The sequence below is a fragment of the Thalassophryne amazonica genome, chromosome 12, assembly GCF_902500255.1.
Source record: "Thalassophryne amazonica chromosome 12, fThaAma1.1, whole genome shotgun sequence".
In the NCBI taxonomy this organism is placed as follows: Eukaryota; Metazoa; Chordata; class Actinopteri; order Batrachoidiformes; family Batrachoididae; genus Thalassophryne; species Thalassophryne amazonica.
The window spans coordinates 99,055,861-99,081,973 of NC_047114.1; the positions used below are offsets into that span (position 1 = coordinate 99,055,861).

The window sequence follows — 26,113 nt, forward strand, 5'->3', positions numbered from 1 at the left end:
GGTGAAACAGCTGGAACTGCCCATGAGGGGAGATTTTTCCTACACTTTACAGCTGAATACTGAAATAAACCGTAAATGCGGTGGAGATGTATTACTCAGTTTTCCAGTTTTGTACGTGAACGTATACTTTTTTCCTTCATGTATGTCGTGTTTAATAAACATGAACGTATACTTTTTTCCTCCCTTTTTTTCCTTCCTTTTTTTTCCTTCCTTTTTTCCTCTGTGTGACTTAATGAATGTAATAAAGCATATATTCTAAAACTTAGACGGTCAGTGTTCTTTCCAATAATATGGTTGAAAAAAGGGTGAAATGTTTTCAAATTAAATTTATTTATATAGCGCAAATCACAACAAACAGTTGCCCCAAGGCGCTTCATATTGCAAGACAGAGTCATACAAACGAGGTTTGGTTAGAATAAAGGTTCTCGTATGAATTATGCGGGGTTTAACACGGTCTTATTAAAAGCCGAGGCTGATCTGTGAGCGCTCTCCGCGGTGCTGATTCAGAGTTCAATTTAACGTCTCCAAGAGCAGCTATATTAAAGGCCCGCACTCATCTGTGAGCGCTGTCCGAGGTGCTGGATCGGAATTCAATTTAAAAGTATTACGTTTCCAAGAGCGCCTATTTAAAACAAAAGATTAATATTTATGTTCGCTAAAACATATAAAAATGAAAAAGGACTATTCGCTTCATCATTCTGAAGAGATCCACCTTAAAAGATGGGCGATGAGAATTTAATGAGGGTTATGTATTATAGTCCGGCAAATCCGGGGAGTTTTGGAGGACCGGAGCGTTTACGCAGGGCTCTGCGCGATCAACTTGGATCTAAAATTCGTATGAAGCATATCAGAGATTTCCTGTCGGGGGAAGATGCATACACATTACACAAACCAGCCAGGACGCATTTTCCAAGAAATAGAGTATTTGTCACAAACCCGCTTAACCAATTTCAGGTGGATTTATGCGACATGCAGGGGTTATCAGATTTTAACGACGGGTACAAGTACCTGCTGACCATTATCGATATCTTCTCAAAAAAAGTGTATGCCAGAGCCCTGAAGTCGAAGCAAGGGCGCAAAGTCTCACAGGGCCTTTGCCTCGCTCTTAAGCACAGCGGGGTGCCTCTGAAGCTGCAGACTGATGCTGGGAAGGAGTTAAACAAACCGTTCAAAGATTTAATGAAAAAACACCAGATTCTAACATTTTGCCACGGCCAGTGATCTGAAAGCCTCGGTTGTCAAGAGGTTTAATCGCACGCTAAAGATGAGAATGTGGAGATATTTTACTGCTAAAAACACACGAAGATACATCAACGTCTTGCCGTCTTTACTCACGGCTTATAACGAGAGTTATCATAAAAGCATTAAGATGAAGCTGAATGAGGTTAACGCTCGAAACCTAGGTCGAGTGTTTCAAAATTGTATGGGGCATCCACCCTACGCAGGAGGCCTATGAAGTTTAAATATAGGTCGGAGATATAGTCAGGGTCTCCAAGCTCAGGGAGTTTTTGATAAAAATATGAACAAAGTTTAACGGATGAAATGTTCACGGTGTCATATACATAGTGAGATTGTTGAGAGGGCTGGACGGAGTCAGGAACCGAGCAGCAGCGGGGGTTCCGGGAATCCGGGCTCTCAAGAAGGGCCCCGGAAACGCCCCCCGGGGAAACGGATCAAAACGGTTAAAAAGCGAAACACCCCCGGAAAAAGCAAAACAGTTCAAAAGGAAGCATAAGAAGAGGCGGTTTGTCCGGGGATATTTTCTCTTAAACAATGTCTCTTTTGCGAAATAATGCACCCGAATGCACCATGAGCAAGTTAGACTTTATTCGCCGTCCCCGGGACCCAGTGTGTCCATCGAGCAGAGCCAATACGTCGAGGTCAGCCCGTTATCAGCCCTGACGGACATGGGCCCTATCGAGTTTTTTATCCCCGGAGACAGTGAAGGTATTTAGACCTCAATAATACGCTGCTTTATCTGCGATTGAAAATTCCAAACGCCGAAGGGACTGACCTGGCTAATGACGCCCGGTGGGGGTAATAAATTACCCTCTCAATATGATTTTTCTCTCAAGTCGACGTGACTCTGGGTGACCGGCTAATTTCCCAATCCAGCGCGACGCACCCGTACAGGGCGATGATTGAGACGCTGCTGAACTTTTCGCCCGCATTCATTGAAATCGCAGTTCATGGGCGGAATGTTTTACAAAGACACCCCGGGTCAGCACAATTCGACTGCCATGGATGACGCGGGCCAGAATAAAGGCCTCGTGAGCAGAGCGCGCTTTAGCGCCGAATCGCGTGAATTTCAAGTTCAGGGACCGCTGCACGCGGACATATTTTTCTGCGAGAGGCTTCTTCTGAATAATGTAGATCTAAAAGTTAAATTAATTCAAGCCAGCGATGCTTTCTGCCTGATGGGGCTGGCGGCCTTCACTTTCAGGCTGAAAATTCTGGGCGCGTCCCTATTCGTTAAGTCTCCGTATCCCCTGCAGTGAGATTGGGTCACTCCGCGGTCTCTCATGAAAGGGAACGCCGTGTACCCGTTATCACGAATCAACGTTTAAGACTTACGTGATCCCCAGCCATTCCAGGATATGCAACCAGGAGAACCTGTTTTTAGGAACCATGCCCCAAATATGTGGTTCTGGGTATGGTGAATCACAATGCATTCAGCGGGAGAAGAGATCTGTCCCCGTTTGATTTTGCACACTATGACCTGGAGTACCTCGCACTCAGTCAAAACGGGCCACAGCTGCCGGCTAAGCTTTCCAGCCTGAATTTACAAACGGACTCTCTGTCAGGGAGTTTTACAATCTCTACACGGCAACCGGGCGACACCTCAAGGACCTGCCTCTCTGTATAGACCGGGAGAATTTTGCACACGGTTATGCGCTGTACGTCTTCAATTTAAACCTGGAGTAGAACAGCAGCGCTCTGAGCCCCGTCTCCACAGGGACCCTGCCACTTGAGATGAGATTCAGAGTCGCGACGCCGCATACCGCCACGCTGATAGTGTACGCGTGTTACGATTCTCTCCTGGAGATTATTCCAAGCGACAGGTCCTTGTGGATTTTTACTGATGAACCACCCTGGAATTGGACGCTGTTATGAGGGGCTTAATAGGAGACCTGTCACCGGTGTTTTCGCGTCTGACGAGTTATTCGGATCAGCCGGACCCTCCCGTATATTTCATTGTAAACACCCACCCTAGACATTTACCGGGGGGAACACTGGTTAGTGCTCACCATTGGACAAAAAAAAAATGGTCGAGCCACATTTTTTGACTCGTTCGGCCTCAGCCCGAACTTTGAATATACCCTAAAAGCATCCTGCGATATCTGGAGAATCATCCCATGATGTTAAAAACATTCTGTATCACAACAAACAGCTTTCAGCATGAGTTATCGGACGTATGCGGACAACACTGCGTGTATTATCTGTATAACAGAGCCGCCGGGAAGTCGTACCAGGACGTGCTGTCTTTATACACAGAAAATACTATCGCGAACGATGATTTGGTTTCTGATTTTTGTGAAAAGATATCGTTATTGCCTTAAGAAAAGGTGCAATACCGCCTGTAACCAGCTAGCAGGGCCTTTGCATGAGTTTAAATATTGTCACGGCCTGTGTTAACCGGCGTTCTATTATTTTATGTTTTTCCGTGTGAAAATATAACCCCCGTCTTAGAACGCTCTCCCGATCATACCTTTAAGTTTTATCGCGTTTGCATAATTTAAAACCCCGTTATTAAGCGTAGAAAGAACCTTTGACCTTTGATTTTTTTTGTGTGTGGTTTTTTGTGAAAATGTTCTGGATGTGTAGGAAAACGCTCTCCTGATCATACCTGTAATGTTTATCGCGTTTGCACGCTTTAAAACCCCGTTATTAAGCGTAGAAAGAAGTGTTGACCTTTGACCTTTGATTTTTTTTTTGTGTTTTTTTGTGAAAAATGCTTCAAATGTGTAGAAAACGCTCTCCCGATCATACCTTTAAGTTTTCTCCGCTTTGCACGCTTTAAAACCCTGTTATAAGCGTATAAAGAAGCGTTGACCTTAACCTTTGATTTTTTTTTTTCGTGTTTTTTTTTTTTTTTGTTAAAAATGTTTCCGGATGTGTAGAAAACGCACCCCCCGCGATCATACCTTTCAGTTTTTCGTTTTTTGCATCGTTGTTATTAAGTAGAGAAGTGCTGAAAGTTGTTTTTTAAACCATATGCCGAATAAAAGTGATGAAGGCCGGAGATGAGTTTCAGTCGGTGTTTTATTAGTAACAAGATACAAAAACGTGTCTGACTGCGTGTATTTTCAAAAATCTTGATCATAATATCCAGTCAGTTTTTAATTCGACACCCTCCTTTTATGGTGAGAAACCTCCCACGTTGGAAGTCTTTTTTTTTTTAAGTTTCTTCCTGGCCGGCGACTGGGTCAAAAGAAGGGTTTCATCCGGCGAGCTGCTCCGTCCTTTTTTAAGCTTCTGAAACTGCTTGCGGGCGTGCGGGTTTGATACGCACGCCACCGGGAATGTTCCGCTCCCTGTAAAATATTGAGGAACTTCACCCAACCTGTAGGGGGGCTCGATTTCTTGAATGAGGATCCGAGATGTTTCATAAGGATCTATGGCGTGAGACCCCCTCCACGACTTTCCCCCTGTAAATAAATTCCCCCGACGGACTCCAGCACGTATCACCCACCGACAATTCCTCATAATATATTCAGCGTTTTCTACGCTCTCTGGAGGGGATATTCTTCAGGACCTCTGTGACAGTCTCATCCAGCTCCTCCTCCTCCTCCACCCCCTCCTCCTCCAGGTTAGCGACGCGAGTCTGTTGCGGGGGTGAAACGCGTGATTCGAGTTCCCCCTGTTTAATCAGGCTTAAATAGCGCTGCAGCAGAGCCTCATACTTTTTAATTTTTTCATAAGGGGAGTGAGTACGTTCCTCCAGCACGGCCCGCATTCGCGAGTCTAAATCATTTTTCCCACCGTTTGTCTGTTATTTCCGCTCGGCGGAATGGAATGCCCGAGTTTGAAGATCTGTTGAGGAGTCAGTAAAAACATCTTTTGCGCTGCTTTGAACGCCATTATCCTCTGGGTACTATTAGACTCGTTATAACGGGCAGGGCCGCGGCGAGCAGAGGCAGGAGAAAGCCGCCCGTCTGAATCAGCGCTCCGCGCTTCTTTTTGTAATTGTTTTTTTCTGTCGGCCAGAAGACGTAAAACTCTTCATTTTTTCAAGGCACGGAATTGAGAGTCGCTCAAGGCGATATTCCCCTTTAATGTATTCAAAGCGATCTGGGATAAAGTTTTCAGAAGCTCCGGCCTGCAGGTCTTCAGGCTGTGGTGACGCCTCCCTCGCCCCGGCTCTGATTAGCGCTTTAAGAGCGGGGGCGTTCCTTTTTAAAAGAGAGCTCATACCCGTTTATCTTTCTGTAAATAAACCACGGGCCACTCGTGCGGGAGTAATCCAGATCTCAGTCTGAACTGATCTGGACACTCCTGCGTGCAATCCAGTAATAAGTACCCGTAAGGTACGCTTGTAGCATCGTCAAGAGCCTCCAAAAGAAATTTTCTCCTCCCGGGAAACATTTGCTGAGCCAGAATGTTCATCTGTAACTTGTCTCTGGGGTTTTTAAACAGCACCATATAATTACAATTCAACTGATGGTTCAACTGTACGAGGTCTGTCAATAAAGTATAGGTCCTTTTATTTTTTTTCAAAACTATGGATTTCATTCATATGTTTTTACGTCAGACATGCTTGAACCCTCGTGCGCATGCGTGAGTTTTTCCACGCCTGTCGGTGACGTCATTCGCCTGTGAGCACTCCTTGTGGGAGGATGCGTCCAGCCCCTCGTCTGAATTCCTTTGTCTGAGAAGTTGCTGAGAGACTGGCGCTTTGTTTGATCAAAATCTTTTCTAAACCTGTGAGACACATCGAAGTGGACACGGTTCGAAAAATTAAGCTGGTTTTTTGGTGAAATTTTAACGGCTGATGAGAGATTTTGAGGTGATACTGTCGCTTAAGGACTTCCCACAGAGCGAGACATCGCGCAGCGCTCCCAGGCACCTTCGTCAGCCTGTTTTCAAGCTGAAAACCTCCACATTTCAGGCTCTGTTGATCCAGAGACGTCGTGAGAGAACAGAGACGTTTCAGAAGAAGTCGGTTTCAGCATTTTATCCGGATATTCCACTGTTAAAGGAGATTTTTTTTAATGAAAGATGTGCGGACCGGTTCCGCGCGTCGGGACGCAGCCGGCGCGGTGCGGCGGCACAGGAAAAACACCTCCGTGTTGATAACCACTTGTAAAATCCAGGCGGCTTTTGGATGGCTTTCAGTGGAGTGAGTATATGAGAAATTGTTTAACAGCTGGACATGTTCCAACTTGTCCTTAAGGCTTCCAACAGAGGTGTTTTTCATGTGGCGGAGCATCGCGGCGGCTGCGAGCCGACGCTGCAATCCCGCCGCACGTCTTTCATTAAAAAAATCTCCTTTAACGTGGAATATCCGGATAAAATGCTGAAACCGACTTCTTCTGAAACTTCTCTGTTCTCTCACGACGTCCTGGATCAATAGAGCCTGAAATGTGGAGGTTTTCAGCTTGAAACAGGCTGACGACGTCGCCTGGGACCGCTGCGCGACGTCTCGCACCGTGGGAAGTCCTTAAAGCGACAGTATCACCTCAAAATCTCTCATCAGCCGTTTAAAATTTTCACCGAAAACCAGCTTAATTTTTCGAACCGTGTCCACTTCGATGTGTCTCACAGGTTTAGAAAAAATTTTGATCAAACAAAGCGCCAGTCTCTCAGCAACTTCTCAAAGGAATTCTGACGAGGGGCTGGACAACTCCTCCCACAAGGAGTGCTCACAGACGAATGACGTCACCGACAGGCGTGGAAAAAACTCACGCATGCGCACGAGGGTTCAAGCATGTCTGACGTAAAAACCATATGAATGAAATCCATATAGTTTTTAAAAAAAATAAAAAGGACCTATACTTTATTGACAGACCTCGTATTTCCCTTTATGAAACACATTCTGTGTGATCATGATGACGCTCATATTCCGGTGATGTCTGTACTGGGTGAAAATTCTACAACTTCAGGATGATTCGTTGCTTGAAAGATGAGATCGTCCAAAATAACCAGATGGCTCTGACCTTCAGGGAAAAGGCTTTCGTCCAGAAATGAGTCAGGGAGTCCTCTTACAAATTTAATATTTTTATTCTTCAGTTCAGAATACAGAGGTTGTTCAGACGTATACAGCCATACAATGTTGTCAGGCAACATGTCTCATAGCGTGGCTACAATTTTCCAGCAATGTTTTCACAAACACAGTCTTTCCTCGAACCACTCGGGTCCAACGATGAGACAGGAGAATGGGGGCTGAAGTCTGGGGTCAAACTCACCGTATTTCCCGAGCGAGACATGTTTCAAAATCCGAATGGTTCGGTTTCCCCGTCCTTAAAAGACGCCGCTTGTCATACACCGCCCTGAAGGATTTTTGAAATGACAGCGTTTGTCAAACTGAAACTGCTTTTATGACGTTTAATTCCCTGCTGCGGTGTTTTGATAGATGCTGCGAGGGCGGGGTCTTTTATATAACCCTCGACCAGATCTTTGACTCTGTCAAAGTTTATTTTCCTGACAGCTCTCGTGCGTTTGAGTGATCCCCTTCACACGCATGACCGTTTTACCTCGTACGTTTTATATGCGTAACTTTTAGGCCCCCGCTGCTGCAAAACTCTGATGACGTCGCCGTTCAACTCATCGGTGAGCTGCCCCAGATAATTACCGTTTCACCCCGCCTACAAACGTAAATCAGGCTATCGGTATCATAATACAGATCCTGTCAGGATTTGCCACAGCCTCCATAAAACCGTACAAGGTCAAACGCGCGTACGCCATTGTAAACGCTGCGAGAAAATACCTGACGGCTTTACCCGGTCGGCTGACGTACCGCGGGCCGTATCTCCATTGAACCATAGCACCTGACTGCTGGAGGAATGTTAGATATGTGACCTCGTACTCTTCAGAAAACAGATACCTGAACAGATCGTCAGCGTTTTTAACGAGCGCGGTCTGCGTCAGATTTGACCTCTGGGCGAATTTCCCCCAGAAGGAGTTGAGGCAGATCTTAGCCATCTGTCGTTTTGCCGGATTGTGACTGATTTTTTTCTGGGTCTAAACAAATCTTCTGATTCAGCCCAGTAGTCCGTGATATATTTTTCTCTGCTCTTGTGGTCTTTATCAAATTCGGGAGGGAAACCGGAGGCTTCCTGCTTGTGTTTTAAGAAGGTGTTTATGTACCCCTCAAAGATTTTATCACTTTTTTCCTCAAAATGCCAGACTTCAAAAATCTTAGCTACAATGTGCATGTATCCAGAGCTTTGTGGAATTCCGGGCTCGCCCACGTCCCCCGACAGAGCTCTCTGCTGCTGGCTGTGTGCACGCTCCCCGCTTGATTATTTTCATCGGCGCAGGTGCGACACAGAGTAAACACCAGTTTATCGTGAGGAGTTCTGTGTGGGAGGATGGTGAATTTTAGCCCCAGAGGCAGATACACAACGGCTTTGATGAGGCCGAATAAGTCCTGGGGTCTCGGAAATTTCTCTCGATAATTTCCGGATGCCCCGTGGGATATGTGAAATTTACGTTAACGTGAGGATACAGCGAGGTCACGTCAACGTAATAGACCCTCTCATCTTGCTTAGCCGTGTACCTCAGACGGGACGCGCAAGTCCGACCGCCGTATAAAGCGTCGCGAGGCTCGAGGGGCGGCGGTAACCCCCTGCGGCTGAGGAAACGGCGAACGCTCTCATCCCTCAGCCCCATTTCAAGCCACTGATGCTCCCAAATCATGGTGAGGGTGAGGCCCGGCATAGCCCGCAGAAAGGCTATTTTTTTCTGACGCTGCGTGGAGCTCTCCAAATGAGGTGTTTGTGAGAGGGTTTATTTCGTGCTGTGTAAAACACGTTGCACACCCACGGTAAAAACACCTGAGAAACTCCCACCTTTTATCCGCACCGTCAATCTGAGCATCCCCATCAACATAATAACCCCCTATTTTTTTCTCGCCCCTGTTTAGAGCGTGATCGATGGCAATGTTTTGCGTCTCAGCAACCCATTCTAACCACTGCACGGCCATGTCTGAATATTTTTTATGCTTCGTTCTATAATTGTCGGCGGAGGGGATCGCCAGCGTTTTTGCAGCGAGACTTTCATACACGCTGAGGCGATTGTAACGCAGTTAAAGGATCCACGCGTGTTTCAGCGATGAATTCAACCATAATTTGGAGCAGGCTGCTGCCAGGATTTTTGTATCGTTATCACAATACATAACGGCCTCGGCTTTAAAATCTAAAATTGCATTTTTTTTGCTCACGTAGCACGCGTTAAATTCCTCTCTTTCTCTCTCTGACATATTTGTGACCCTGTAAGCCGCAGAGTCAGGGTACGGTCCAATATAGTTCAGATTTTTTTCTGAACTGAACAGGTGCGGAAAGTAACCTTTGCGGACGATTTCGTCTTTCAGCCGGATTCCCAGGGCTTTAGGCATCTGAGATAAGCGCATTGTAAGGAAAGATAACGAATCTAGATATTTCTGTTTAAAAGCGGCGTCTGTCATGAGTAATAGTTTACTCCGGTCATAATCACAGCGGGGGTTACGCCCTGCTGGACTAATACTTTAGAAGCAGATAGCCGTCAAAACCTTTTGAGTTGTGAGCGATGAACACGTATTCTTTGAATTTTCTCGTTCTAAAATGTTTAAAGAAGCGGGCTACGCAGTCTGTCCCCCATGCGCTCCAAAAATCACCCGTCTTTGTTACAGCGCTGACATAAACGGCACATGTTCCCCGTTATCGACATACGTTTCAAAGTCATAAAAAACGTATCTTCAGCTTTGAGCAGCGTCATATAGCAGAGGTGACCCCGCTCAGCTCCGTGGAGAGCCTCGCCGCATATATGATACCTCTTCTGCTTACACATGTGCGGAGCGCTGTTTTTAGAAAATGCTATGTAATACTCGCGTTTACATCGAGGGCATTTTTTTTCTGTTATCACACACATTAACAAACTTACCGGCGGAAAGGACGATACTTCGGTTGGTTTTATGCAGGCTGTAACAGGCGGGCTGAGCCGACACTTCTTGCGTTACATTCGCTGCAGAAATACCGGGTTATTTTCTCGTAACACTGTGTGGATTCACAAATTTTACAATATGACGGACAATTATGGGAAGCAGGGTTATTGTACCCCTCAAAGCAAAACTTACATACATATCTCACTCCCAAAAATCTCTTTAAATATCAGTGATTCCGTAAAAATGATTATTAACAGAAAAACAAAGAGTTTTCTGCTGCGTCGGTATTCCTGTTTGGAATTTTGTCAGCTTTCTCTCCCCTTCAGGTCTGAAAAACACCACTATTTTACAACCAGAACGTTTTCAAATTTACCTGCTCTAAAAGATACCAGTGTAGCAGCCGTTAATCGACGCTATTTGTAACGCCTGCCCGTGCCTGCTTCCGCCTCCTGCATATTAAGATGAGATTAAATAATTGAACGAGGTTTATTGCGAAACATAAACTGTTGTCAGGATTATACACGATATTAAGGCATTTGGATTTTTTCCTCAGAACCTCGTGATGGAGGAGGTCATCTATTCTGTGTTTCCCTGCACCGTTCTGGTTGCGGATGACTTGGACCATAATTCCAGAGACTCGTCAGATAAACATTGGAATTCGATTGTATCATCATTCTAGCAGATTTGGAAGCCCGTCACATCGCCCGCGTCGTTATATGAGCTGATCAAAGCGGCCTCGTTGTAGACTGAGTCCCCACAAATCTCCATTTGGATAAAGTCCCTGGCCCTGGCGTGTGTTAAAGCCTTTTTGACCGAGTTCTGAAGAGTCCCAACGACGTTACGATAAAATTCCGCGTAGTCAGGAATTTCTTCGACGCGGTGTAAATTTAGAGGCTGCCTGATTTCGATATTGTTAAAAGCCGGTCTCCTGATGACGTTAGCAGTCCCACCGCCCGTCATGGGAGAGTGTCGGTTGGACCCTGGTCGTGCATTATCCCCGCCTTCCATCAAAACAGAGATTGCCACGTTTATCGGGCTTAAACAACCTCTGTTTAAAATATCTTCTCCGCGCGCATTGCGCGGGGAGGGACTTCTTAAAGGTGAAAAAACGCGCGCGTCGTTATGAATTTGATTTAATTCATCCACCGTGGATTGGACGTGAGGATTAACTTCACACGCGAGAAGGTTTAAGGCGTTATTTAGAGGAGTCAGACGTACCTGGTTCAACGTGGCGGGACCGGAGTCGTCTGGAGGCGGGGGGTCAGGGGGGTCTTCAGTATCAGACTGGACCGTCGTATTTATCGTGTTAATCGCAGAAATGATGTAGGGGTTAATTTCTTCCGATTCTCGTTCAACGCAAATTGTTAAGAGCATCATTTAGCGGTGTTAAATGAACACGAGTCGATTATTGAAGCGTTTAAATCTAATACCCGTCCGAAGTTATTTTCCCGGCCTGAATTCTCTCCTTCCATCTTTTAAAAACTGTACCAGGATGAATCTACCTCAAGAAAATCAATTAATATACCTCTTCGAATGAATTCTTCCGTTCCATCGGAATAAAAAAAAAAAAAAAAAAAAACAGAATACACATTTTCCAACAAGTTGCGAGATGAGATTAATCCCAGATCAGAATATCTTCAAGCCTTGTGTCTCGGTGGAAAATAGACAGTCTCCCTCCAGCGCGTGCTGAAAAAAAGAGAAAAACGTTAGTTATTAAATATTAAAAATAAATAAATAAATAAACTCCGACTCCTTACCGTGTAAATCCGTGGATCGTTTTACGGTTCTCTGCCGCTGATCCGCTTCTCCACGGGCTGTAACTGAAAAAAATCGGGTTATTCCAGAGTTTTAAACGTGATATAATTTCGGTCGGTGTACTTACATCTGCGTGGTGAAGTCGGGGCTTCCAGCCTTCGAACTTCTTCAGGGGGCTCTGACTTGATTTCTAGAATTTAAAAAAAAAAAAAAAAAAAAAAAAAAAAGCAGCACCCTTGCAAGCAGATATTCTGTAATATTTCAAATATATTACCGAGGCCGGGTCCGAACACACTCTGGAGTGTCTGCGTGGGTTTTGTCTAAAAAAAAAAAAAGACACCATTTCAGACCGCGTGCATCATTTAAAAACAGTCATTTCTATCAAAAAAAGATTACTTAAATCACTTACCCCAAAAGCTGATGTTGTTTTCGCACTCTGCTCGAAGACAAGAAAACTTAATTAAACATGGTTTTTCAGGACCAGGGGATTTTTTACCGCAAATTAATTCTATTTTATACCCATCGTGGGGTCCAGGCGCCTTCACTCTTCACCGGTCGTAGTGGAAATGAGCGGTGACTCCTTCCCACAGGGGGATGTGACTGAGAAGAAACTTTGTTTTTTCCCCCTTCATCACCTCGGCAGCATCAGCGATCAGCGGGTGTCCCGCAGCCCCTGATCGACCGGGTAATATCTTAAAAGAAACTGCATCTATCGTGACCTAAGAGAAGCTTTGTTTTTCCGTCTTCAACAAGCCCAGCGAACGACCCCGTCATCAGGAAATCGGATGTAATAAAAACATTCAAGCTTCAACCCAAGATTCAAGCTTCCTCTACTATGTTATAAAAGACCATCCGGCGTGCCACCCCCCGCTGCACAGGTCACACACACACACCCACACACACATGCGCGCGCACACACACACACACACACACACCCCTAGCATCTGCAACAGGTATTACAGCCGTGGGTCATGTTTCCGTGAGGAGTTCTATGCGTGGGTATTTGGTTCTCTTGCTGCAAAGACTTCAGCCGTTACAGCCGAGAGACGGTTATTTTTAATCCTTCTTAATTTAAGAATTAAATAACAGAAAAGGAGACGCTTTAATTTAAGAATTAAAAAATATTAAAGGGGTATTAAAAATATTCGTGTTTAATCAGTAAATTGAAGAAAACCTCCCATACTGTGTAAAAGATACAGGTATTTTTTAATCCTTCTTTAATTGAGGATTAAAAACCATAAAAGGACACGCTTTAATTTAAGAATTAAAAAATATAAAGGGGTATTAAATATTAGAACACTGATTTATGTTGAATTATTTCAGAATTAGTTAATTCTTTAATACATCAAAAAAGATCTAGGTATTTTTTAATCGTTCTTTAATTCATTAAATAAAAGGACATTAAAATATTAGACCCGGGTGGGAGGGGAGGTAGGGCTTGGAGGCGGGACTTCGAGGTGGAGCTTGGTGTGGGGTTAGGGGCGAGCTTGGGGCGGGGGGCTAGGGGCATAGTGACGTCGATTCTGATTGGCTGTGATGTCATAAGGGGCGGGTTAGGGCGGGGCTTAGTGACGTAGTCGATTCTGATTGGCTGACAGGGCCATAAATCAGTTTTGGACATAATGTGTCTCAGCTTACTCTCTAATGGCCCTGCAAACTAAAATCAGAAAATTGAAGAACTGGATATACTGTTCAATTTACCTTCTTTATCAAAAATTATCAAAAAGATTTTGATGTTGTGAATGCACGTTGGTACTGATGTGATCATTAACCCTTTCATTGCTGTAGTTGCTTATATATGGTCAACAAAATGCTTTACTAAATAGCATCAGTGTAAGCAATATGACATTTTTAAAATTCAAGACCCCATCCAGAAAAATGCAAATACCATTTACCTTTTCGAATCTGGCACCAAATGTAAGTTTTAGTGCTACACTGAATGGTAGTTAGAGGGGGCTAGATTTGAGACGTTACCTATAAATGCGGATTTCTGTGTAAAGGACTAAATATCAATACTAAGTATCTTGATTAAATCTGTGTTTTGGGTTACCTGTCACCTTCCTTCCTCATCAAATAGGACAAAAATCCTGTAGTGCTCAATTATATCATCGTAGATGAAGAGTCTTTATCACTGATTTACATCAAGTTAGTATCTGTTACTTCATCCCCATCATCCACCTCATGCAGATTCTTTCTATTATTTGGATTTTGGCATTCTGAGCTACAGAAGCAGATCTCAATGCATTCAAGACCAGCCTGCAAGCATTGGCACTTCTGACCATTGCAACTTTTGTCTGTGCAGTACAAATGTGTAACATCCCTAACTTCGACTGGAGCCGACTCATTTTTGTTCATAGTTGGTTGAATGGTGAAAAAGCATAATTATTGCTGCAGTGCAAAGGTTCCACATTAAGTACACACACTCTGTTGATATCAGCAAGCTACTATTCATAGGTTGAGTAATGACGACCATTAACTTAACCATGGATGTTACATAATAAAAAAAAACATCTAATATATGATGAATCCTTATCAGACGTGGCCACAGTAAAAACAACAGTAACTTGAAGCGTTCGCCTCGGAGAGTTATTTTTCTGATTTTCACAAAGTGCCCCCTATATGCCAAGAAAATGGTTGAAAAGCAATATTAGTGGCGCAGATTCAATGGACGGATGAACGGACAGGCGCCGCCAGTGGTAACAGTACCCCGACTTGCCTCGGTGTAAAAACATTGCAGAGGTCGCATGATTTTTCAAACATGTTCACTTTAATGAACAAGCCCCATAATGAGAAGCATTTATTTTAGTTACTGAAGTGAACACCAGATGTCTCTGCTGAGGTGCAACAGTTTCATCAAAATTGTCTATGATATGACTTCATCTAGGTATTAAAGGCACTGCGCTGCGGTGGTTTGAATCATATTTGTCTAATAGATTACAATTGTTCATGTAAATGGGGAATCTTCTTCACAGACTAAAGTTAATTATGGAGTTCCACAAGATTCTGTGCTAGGACCAATTTTATTCACTTTATACATGCTTCCCTTAGGCAGTATATTAGACGGTATTGCTTAAATTTTCATTGTTACGCAGATGATACCCAGCTTTATCTATCCATGAAGCCAGAGGACACACACCAATTAGCTAAACTGCAGGATTGTCTACAGACATAAAGACATGGATGACCTCTAATTTCCTGCTTTTAAACTCAGATAAAACTGAAGTTATTGTACTTGGCCCCACAAATCTTAGAAACATGGTGTCTAACCAGATCCTTACTCTGGATGGCATTACCCTGACCTCTAGTAATACTGTGAGAAATCTGGAGTCATTTTTGATCAGGATATGTCATTCAAAGCGCATATTAAACAAATATGTAGGACTGCTTTTTTGCATTTACGCAATATCTCTAAAATCAGAAAGGTCTTGTCTCAGAGTGATGCTGAAAAACTAATTCATGCATTTATTTCCTCTAGGCTGGACTATTGTAATTCATTATTATCAGGTTGTCCTAAAAGTTCCCTAAAAAGCCTTCAGTTAATTCAAAATGCTGCAGCTAGAGTACTGACGGGGACTAGAAGGAGAGAGCATATCTCACCCATATTGGCCTCTCTTCATTGGCTTCCTGTTAATTCTAGAATAGAATTTAAAATTCTTCTTCTTACTTATAAGGTTTTGAATAATCAGGTCCCATCTTATCTTAGGGACCTCGTAGTACCATATCACCCCAATAGAGTGCTTCGCTCTCAGACTGCAGGCTTACTTGTAGTTCCTAGGGTTTGTAAGAGTAGAATGGGAGGCAGAGCCTTCAGCTTTCAGGCTCCTCTCCTGTGGAACCAGCTCCCAATTCAGATCAGGGAGACAGACACCCTCTCTACTTTTAAGATTAGGCTTAAAACTTTCCTTTTTGCTAAAGCTTATAGTTAGGGCTGGATCAGGTGACCCTGAACCATCCCTTAGTTATGCTGCTATAGACGTAGACTGCTGGGGGGTTCCCATGATGCACTGTTTCTTTCTCTTTTTGCTCTGTATGCACCACTCTGCATTTAATCATTAGTGATCGATCTCTGCTCCCTCCACAGCATGTCTTTTTCCTGGTTCTCTCCCTCAGCCCCAACCAGTCCCAGCAGAAGACTGCCCCTCCCTGAGCCTGGTTCTGCTGGAGGTTTCTTCCTGTTAAAAGGGAGTTTTTCCTTCCCACTGTAGCCAAGTGCTTGCTCACAGGGGGTTGTTTTGACCGTTGGGGTTTTACATAATTATTGTATGGCCTTGCCTTACAATATAAAGCGCCTTGGGGCAACTGTTTGTTGTGATTTGGCGCTATATAAAAAAATTGATTGATTGAAAAATTGATTGATTGATCTACCTGTAGGATGATTAAAAAATGAAATTTCAGCAATATTTGTATGGGTTGCAGTAACTCATGATACCATAGGGGCTGGCAGGAGACCTCTCTCTCTAGATTATGAATCAACATCATATACACATAGTGTATGCATATCACATGTACTGCATGGCAAGCACTGAATATTATGAAACCACACTTGCTAGTTTTAAGACGCAAGACCTACAAACTGTCATCTATTTCATGAATTTTCCTGTTTGTAGCACTTGAAATTCACCTGATATGACCACTACAAATTCCACTTTAGGTCAAATTCTGTCAAATGTTACTTTAAATTGAGACTTCAAGGTCATCATGGCTTCACCTCATTGAATAAGAAACAAAAGATAGAGTACAGCCATCTATATTTAATTGGTTACTCTATAATCATTATCCATTGAAGGCCATTTCAAGAAGAGCTGAAACTAGCTCTTGATGTGTACTTTGTCCTGCGAAATAAAGGGTTAATATTGAGTAGAAACCTATGAAAATGTTTCAAATCAGCAGGAAGGGGTGTACAGTCTGAAACTAAGCAGAGGAAAACATTAGATATGATTTATTTCCACCTGTCGGTGCAAAGTAGCAAACACAAACAAATTACATAAATTTTCAGAGTTTTCAGAGGGGTTAATAAACATTGTAGAAAGTAGATTTGACGAGTACAACCTCAATTTCCTTATAGTAGACATCCCAACGAACAAAATGATACCTAATTTGTTTTGTTCTCAAGTTGTGCAAGATAAATACATTTTTAAGGCTCTTTTTTGGGTCATAGCCGCAGCACTAAATAGTCCGGTGTCTTTCAAGTATTTAAAAAATCAACACTTTCCCCTCTCACTTGATCTTATTGCTAAAATTCTTCCTACAGAAACTTCTTTCTGGCCTTACAATTGATTTCTTTCAGTTGGTCTGAATCATCCAATGATCCACCGGGATTACTTTGTGCACTTCCGTGACCAGTTTCAAAGTATACGGCATTCGCAGCAAACGGCTACGGAGACGTCCGAACACAAACTAATCGTGAGTACTTGGATGTTTCCAACAAGTGACATAGCAACTAGAAGTGTCCCGGCGTGCGCTTCAGTGGAATGTAGCTGCTAACGTTAAGAACTGAGGCACAGATTAATTCCAAAGGTGACATAAGTGTGATGTTGTTATGATGACTCGCTTTTAAGTGATAACTGTTAATTTTGATGCAGTTACAGTAAAAGGCCCTAAGGTTCTGTGCACCTGCACAGCCATGAGCCATAAACACAGCCTGTCAGTAACACTCTCTGCTCCAGGTTCAGCTTGTGCACAATTAATTGAGTGTTATTAATAAAATAAAAATATAGATCTGCTGCCAGGGGAAAATGTTATGGAGACACTCATTCATGTAGCTGAGAGGAGTGAATTGAAACAGTGCGTGCTGAGCAGCTTGCGCACATGCATGCACATACAATCCAGCTGCATCCAAATTCACACTCAGAGTAAAAAAAAAAAAAAAAAACTGATTAAAAACACAAAGTGGGAAGATCCCGAACATGCCAGACTCACCGTGTTAGATTTTTTCCAAATGTAAACTCCACACAATCAAAGAAGTGTGCACACGCGATCATCGGTTGAAGCGTCACCTTCAGTTCTGTCACAGTTGTGGCACTTAAAATCCATTAATTCCTGGAAATAATGTATTTTGACTTATTCCAATATAACAAATCCATCTCCGTGTCAGAGAATCTGTTAAAAACGGAGTCATGCAGATGTCCCCACGTCCATGTCACAGCTTCAGGTAATCAGCATCCACACAAACAGCACTCACCACACTTCAGGCTCCAAAATCCGACACTCTGAAAAAGTTAAAAGTTTCGGGGTGAAGCGTGTCGTCCCTGTCTGTAAATCCAAGCCATCACTTTCCAACAAAAGCTCGGACGTTTTGTTTTTGGACAGAGCAGGTTTGTTTCACTCTGTCATCAGGATGTCACACGCTGAAAAATGCAGAGAATTGCAGAGTGAGATGTTTCCAGAAATATACCTGCAAATGCTAAGAGTGAGAGGAATAAAATACATCAGGGATCACTAATTATTTGCACGTGTGCAGAGAGACTTACAATCATGAACAATTTTATGTTGTTTTGCTGATTGGGACATTAAAAAACTGCGACATGTCCTTTTAAACCTACTGCTCCTCCCCTTAAATGAAGCCTGCCCACCGGCATACACATTTAGTCATGTCCCTCGTGATACGAAGCAAGGCGGGGGTGTTGCTCTAATTTATAAATTCAGGTTTAGCCTACTAGCTGTTGTGGGTCTAAAATATAATTAGTTTGAACATCCGCTCTGCCAAGGATACTACGTATAGCCAAGGTCAGAAGAATAAAAATCAACCATGTTATTTCATCGCCGCATATAGGCTTCCGGGCCCATATTCCGTATTCTTAGATTCATTGAGTTTATCTCTAATTTGGCAACCCGTGCAGATAACATTCTGATTGTTGGTGGCTTCAACATTCATATAAATAAGCCTTCTGACCCCCTCTGCAAATCATTTATGGACATTATGGATGTATTAGGATTCCAGCAATGTATTCAAGGTTAGACACACATTAGTAGAAATACCCTGGATTTGGTCCTTGTTCACGGTATCGCTTTTACAGATATTGACATCATACCTCCTTGTTGTGTTTACTAGAACAAGAACCTTAATTATCATCATGGCAACACATCAACTCTTCAGCTACAATTGAACTTGGAGCCACACTGCTTGATATCTCAGTGTCACTTTTGGAAAATGACCATTCAGTCAATAGTCTTGTGGACGTCTTAAACTTAGCGCTCACAACCACACTCAACATGATCGCAACACCTATATTAAAACCACGCCCCCACAAGGCACAGCACTTGGTTCAGTGATCACTTATGTGATCTCAAGCATAAAGGTAGAGGTCTAGAACAAAAATGGCGTAGTTCAAAACTAGAAGTATTCCACCTCGCATGGTATGATGCTATTTTAGAGTGTAAGCATGCACTACTGGTTACAAAATGGGTCTGTTACTCTGGTTTGAACAACAAAAGTAAGTATAGTTCAAAGTTCCTGTTCAACATGATGGCAACACTTATTCATGTACAACCACCTGTAAATTGCTCTCCTTTTTAGCCCAGGATTTCTTAGATTACTTTGAGAAGAAAATAGATGACATTAGGTTAAATATATCCCAGCACGCCTTCATTTAGCCACTACACCCTGTTATCGAGGTTGGTGCCATCACTGATATATTAACTAGAATAACTGAATTTGATAGTATCTCACTGGGTGTTCTGACCAAACTTGTAACGTCTGCAAAAGCACAAACTGCTTATTCGACCCGATAACAACAAAAATTTTTAAGGTCCTGTGGCCCACTCTTGGGCCGACTGTGATGGAAATTATTTATCTGTTGTTAGCCTCTAGATCTGTTCCTAAATGTTCCAAATCAGCAGTGATTAAACCATTACTTAAGAAATCTAATCTTGACCCTAGTTTATTGAAAAACTATCGGCCGATATCAAATCTATCATTTTGCTCTAAAATTCTGGAAAAAGTGGTGTCACGGCAGCTCGTGGACTATCTTACTGAAAATAATCTCTTGGAGCAACTGCAGTCTGCTTTTAGAAAATATCATTCCATAGAGACAGCTCTCACGACAGTGGTAAATGATTTTCTGCTTTCAATGGATTCGGACACCACTACGGTTCTGGTGCTGTTAGATCTTAGTGCTGCGTTTGATACTGTGGACCATCATATTCTACTTGATATGCTCAGAATAATTTTGGGATTACAGGGAATGTCTTTGCATGGTTGACATCATACCTGACCGGTCGTTCTCAACAACACTACCCCTAACCTTAGTGACATGAAATATGGTGCTCCACCTGGGCCCGTCATTAGGCCCCCTGCTTTTCTCCCTTTATATAACACCACTTGGGCAAATATTGTGGCATTTTGGGATTAACTTTCATTGCTACAAGTATGCTGATGATACTCAGTTGTACAAGTCGATAACTACTGGTAATCCATGGGTTAAACTTCTCTGTCACCACGACGAATTTCCGTCATTTGGAAAATTTTACCACACATACGCGCGCGCACCATGTCATGCGTGTTTTGGGGCCGAAATATGATTCTCTCGCTGTCAAAGCAACATCCATTCTGTGCTAATCAAAGTAGCACCAGTGTCAGCATGGATGGCGCCGCACTGCGGAGGAAGGGACTGTATAAATTTTCACTCCTCTCCACTCTGTTTTCTGCTTGCCATGAGCCATGGTTCTTCTCCTCCCTGTCCAGCAGAGAGAGAGGTTTTTTATCAGATGGACCTGTGGCCCAGAGGACCGACGCCCAGCCGCTAACAGACGGTGGCAGCAACAGACAACGAGTCACTTGGAAGAAAAGCGCTTAATCAGTGAAGTTACACAAAAACCACACATGAACGATATATTTTTTTCTTTTTTTTTACACGAGCTGTAACTTCAGCTTGTCGGTGAGCCCACGTGACACCTGTAACACTGCGCGCATTTGAAGGATTTGAAGAATGACTCACGCTTCACATAAAGGAGGATGTTATTTTTAACTCAGTTGATGAACTGGCGAAGTGGCAGAAATTAATGATCCAGTCTGGGTCTGAGAGTTGGCTGCCCCTCGGAAAAGCCACTTTAATGAGGAACGAATAATAACTCAGATGGGACATGGCGGGCGAGCCTCATTTCTTGATCGCACCATGAGTTCTGGTTTGTGACTTTAATTGACAAAAAGGTGATATCTTTAAAGGGGAACATTACACAGTGAGAAATGTTATACTTTCCTATAAGAAACATACCAAAGAGCTGATATTCCACACTTTTTAAGCAAGTCCAGCAAGTACATACCTTTATTGGACAGTTGAACTTTGCGCTCTCCCAAGCGCCCCTGGGCCCACCTCTTTGTAGAATATCTGGGTATTTCCCGCTCAGCACGGACATCATTGATGCACGACTGTACATACGTGCCAGTGTCCACTGTTGGAATTACAATTTTGTACATGATCCATGTCAAACAAGCGTTACTTACGTACATTAATTGAAGTCTCTGTTGCTGTTCTGCAACACACATGACGTGAGGTGTTTGTGGCCAATTAACGAGTGAAGCTTGAATTCTAGGTCCATTTTCGTGCATTACACACTGTTGGCATTGGCCTGCAGTTTCAGCATCTGCACCAAAGAATGTTGTTCAGGCGCCAAGTTTCTGTCTCAACATCTTTGCCATCCCAGACTTGAATCCAGTCGTCCATGCTCCTGGCTGGAATAGATTCCAGATCTACCGGAGGAGACTTGTTTATAGCGGCTACAGTGGCGCCCTCCTCCCCACTTTTTTCGATCTGCTCATTCCTGTTTGTGGCGGCTGACGTGGCACCCGCTTCCCTGCTGCCTTCTGCCTGGTTATTTTTCTTCTTCTTCTTTTTTTTCTTGTTGCTAGACCACCTCGGCTGGTGGCTATATGCTGCAATGTCCCGAGGATTGGGACGATCCTCTGTCTCAAACTCAGCGTCGATGGATTCCAGTGTTTTCTGCACAATCACACACCGGACCAGTTCGATTTGTAACCACACGGGCCTGCGCGCCTCAAGAAGACTACAAAAAGATCAACGTCAACAAGTAGGTAGCTAAAAATGGACACCGAAGACAACTCCACCAAAAGGTTTACGCTCGCAGCTCAGTGGTGTCAAAGAAAGGCATACTGAAATGGTGCCTCAAAAAGAGAGACGACCCTCTGCCCCGTGACCATTCCCACTTCCTTATTTGGTCACGCCAGCGCCAAATGGGAAGTACCCTGATTTTCTACAAAGATGGCAGCCCGGGGAGAGCGTGAAGTTCAAATGTCCGATAAAGGTATGTACTTGTGGGACAAGTGTAAAAAGTGTGGAATATCAGCTCTTTGGTATGTTTCTTATAGGAAAGTATTGCATTTCTCACTGTGTAATGTTCCCCTTTAAATGGCTCTGACGAAGTTTAACTCGCGGTACGCTACATATGTTTTATGAGTGAGAGCATTTTACCGATTAACTGTGAATAAGACAGTTTCAAGTTTCTCAGTGTGCATGCAAAATTTGACTTGCTCTGTTAAAGAGCCCCCCAGACCCCCCATAATAAATGCTGTGTTTTACTTCACAGTTTGAAATTACTTTTGTTTCAGGCTTCATACCCATTAAATTTCACCAGAATACACTAAATCTGACTTGCTCTTTTAAAAAATTTTGGGGGAGCACCCCAGAACCCCCTGACTCAAGACTACACCCCGTCCCCCACCACTCTTTTATGTACCTTTATGTTCAGGTTTTACATTCTTTTATGCTTTTTCTCTCTCTCCTTAGAGGCTTTTTAGAATAGATTTGTATACTGTATTTATTGAGGAATAAAGAGTGTGTGCCTCCACTATGCCACATTTTAGGGAATTGCTGGCATTGATTTTTGCCAGGAAAAAATTTCAGTCAGATGAAATTTTATTGCTTTAACCCATGTGGTAATCTCATACCTATAAAGTCCATAGAGGATTGCCTTCTGTCAGTAAAAAGCTAGATGTCGAGCAATTCTTTTGAAATGATGGTCCTTGATCCAGTGAAACATCTGCATCAGTTTGATTAGCTAACATTTAACCCAGGGCTGCAAAACCTCCCTTTACATATGGATTTCTGTCAAACGTTGTTTCCATGTTCTGTTTATTTTGTTATATAAAACTGTTGACTTTAAAAACAGAAAGATATGGTTTTATTTTGACACAAAATGTGTTCCTCTCAAAACATGGCCCTGCGAGCGGGACATTCAGCCCAGACCCCCCCCCCCCCCCCCAGTGTAGGCAGAAGCAAAAAGCTTATAAACAACTATATATATATATATATATATATATATATATATATATATATATATATATATATACAGACGAGGTCTGTCAATAAAGTATAGGTCCTTTTTATTTTTTCAAAAACTATATGGATTTCATTCATATGTTTTTACGTCAGACATGCTTGAACCCTCGTGCGCATGCGTGAGTTTTTCCACGCCTGTCGGTGACGTCATTCGCCTGTGAGCACTCCTTGTGGGAGGAGTCGTCCAGCCCCTCGTCGGAATTCCTTTGTCTGAGAAGTTGCTGAGAGACTGGCGCGTTGTTTGATCAAAATTTTTTCTAAACCTGTGAGACACATCGAAGTGGACACGGTTCGAAAAATTAAGCTGGTTTTCAGTGAAAATTTTAACGGCTGATGAGAGATTTTGAGGTGATTCTGTCGCTTTAAGGACTTCTCACGGTGCGAGACGTCGCTCAGCGCTCTCAGCCGCCGTCGTCAGCCTGTTTCAAGCTGAAAACCTCCACATTTAAGGCTCTATTGATCCAGGACGTCGTGAGAGAACAGAGAAGTTTCAGAAGAAGTCGGTTTCAGCATTTTATCCGGATATTCCACTGTTAAAGGAGATTTTTTTAATGAAAGACGTGCGGACGGGTCCGCGCGTCGGGACGCAGCCGACGCGGTGCGGCGGCACAGGAAAAACACCTCCGTGTTGATAACCATTTGTAAAAATCCAGGCGGCTTTTGATGGCTTTCAGTGGAGTGAGTATATGAGAAATTGTTTATCAGCTGGACATGTTCCAACTTGTCCTTAAGGCTTCCAACGGAGGTGTTTTTCCTGTGGCGGAGCGTCGCGGCGGCTGCGTCCCGACGCGCGGACCCGTCCGCACGTCTTTCATTAAAAAAATCTCCTTTAACAGTGGAATATCCGGATAAAATGCTGAAACCGACTTCTTCTGAAACTTCTCTGTTCTCTCACGACGTCCTGGATCAATACAGCCTGAAATGTGGAGGTTTTCAGCTTGAACAGACTGACGACGGCGGCTGAGAGCCCTGAGCGACGTCTCGCACCGTGAGAAGTCCTTAAAGCGACACAATCACCTCAAAATCTCTCATCAGCCGTTAAAATTTTCACTGAAAACCAGCTTAATTTTTCGAACCGTGTCCACTTCGATGTGTCTCACAGGTTTAGAAAAAATTTTGATCAAACAACGCGCCAGTCTCTCAGCAACTTCTCAGACAAAGGAATTCCGACGAGGGGCTGGACGACTCCTCCCACAAGGAGTGCTCACAGGCGAATGACGTCACCGACAGGCGTGGAAAAACTCACGCATGCGCACGAGGGTTCAAGCATGTCTGACGTAAAAACATATGAATGAAATCCATATAGTTTTGAAAAAAATAAAAAGGACCGTTGCTTTATTGACAGACCTCGTATATATACCAAAAAAGAAAAAACAATCAGACAATATACATTAATCACTGAACTAAATATCTCAACACAACAGAACAAACAATAGTGCACAATGCACAATAAAAAAATTGTAACAAAGTCAGTTATAGTTCTTTAAAAAAATTTATGAAGTAATTTCAAATTGCAGTGCAAATTGAGTTAAAACTACACTAAGCTGTCAGTGTCTGAATACATATGGACCTGACTATGTTTGAGGTCTTTCTGTTGTTGTTCTCAGACAAAAACTGTATTTTCCTCCTGGACACTGATTGAATAATGCTGAATTGTTACGTTGTCATACTGTGGCTGTAATGAGGTTTGTAACATTATTTTCAGTTTTTACAGGAGTTACAATGAAATTAAGTGTTTCTTATGAAAAATCTAATGAAAAACCTGTTTAAACAGTGAAGTTCTACAGACATGAGTTCTAATATTTCAGCAAAAGATTTTTCTTGATCTAATCAGTGTCACTGTATATGTCAGAGTTCATGCTGTGGACATTTTTATGTCGTATGAAGGTCAAACATCACTTTGTGTGTCCTTTTTCACACTGTTCACATTTATAAATCTTGTGAAGGTAAAATGAGTCCAATAGAAGCATTTTAATGATCCCCAACGTATCCAAGTACCAGTTGATTATGTTGTCAAGTTGCGTGAATAAAATTTGTGTTGTCCTTCACATTGGTGTCATTTTTGTAGTGTAACGTAACAGAATTAAAGATGCACTTTGTTATTATTTTTAATTAGGATTTGTCTGTTTTATTTAATTATTTGTACTTGAAGATAATTGTGAATTTTATCTCAGTGGATCATTTTATTTCCCACTTCCTGTGGAAATAGTATTGTCTCACGTTGTCTGTCTTGCACTTCCTGAGTTTCCCTCCTCCAGTCCAGCTTCGGATGATTAAGGCTCAGTTGTGCAGAGAAATGTTGTTGGTGTAAATGTGTTATATTTAAACAGTTTATTTTTGTTGTCCTTGCCTCAAGTGGAGGAGTTTAAGTATCTCGGGGTCTTGTTCACAAGTGAGGGACGGATGGAGCGTGAGATCGATAGACGGATCGGTGCAGCATCTGCAGTGATGCGGTCGCTGTATCGGACCATCGTGGTGAAGAGAGAGCTGAGTAGGGGGCAAAGCTCTTGATTTACCAATCGATCTACGTTCCGATCCTCACCTATGGTCATGAGATTTGGATCATGACCGAAAGAATGAGATCGCGAGTACAAGCGGCCGAGATGAGTTTCCTCCACAGGGTGGCTGGGCGCTCCCTTAGAGATAGGGTGAGGAGCTCGGTCACTCGGGAGGAGCTCGGAGTCGAGCCGCTGCTCCTCCACGTTGAAAGGAGTCAGTTGAGGTGGCTCGGGCATCTTTTCCGGATGCCCCCTGGACGCCTCGCTGGAGAGGTGTTCCGGGCACGTCCCACTGGGAGGAGGCCCCGGGGAAGACCCAGGACACGCTGGAGGGACTACATCTCTCGCCTGGCTTGGGAACGCCTTGGGGTTCCCCCGGAGGAGCTGGGGGAGGTGTGTGTGGATCGGGAGGTCTGGGCGGCTTTGCTTGAGCTGCTGCCCCCGCGACCCGACTCCGGATAAAGCGGAAGAAAATGGATGGATTT

At 43.3% G+C, this 26,113-nt stretch overlaps 2 protein-coding genes across 3 annotated transcripts in view; both read left to right on the forward strand.

Annotated features, from left to right (window-relative positions):
• The window catches only part of LOC117522193 (gastrula zinc finger protein XlCGF57.1-like), a 215,668-nt gene that overhangs the window by 73,708 nt on the left and 115,847 nt on the right, over nt 1–26,113 (forward strand). The window lies entirely within an intron of this gene.
• The window catches only part of LOC117522183 (gastrula zinc finger protein XlCGF57.1-like), an 89,544-nt gene that overhangs the window by 37,241 nt on the left and 26,190 nt on the right, over nt 1–26,113 (forward strand). The window lies entirely within an intron of this gene.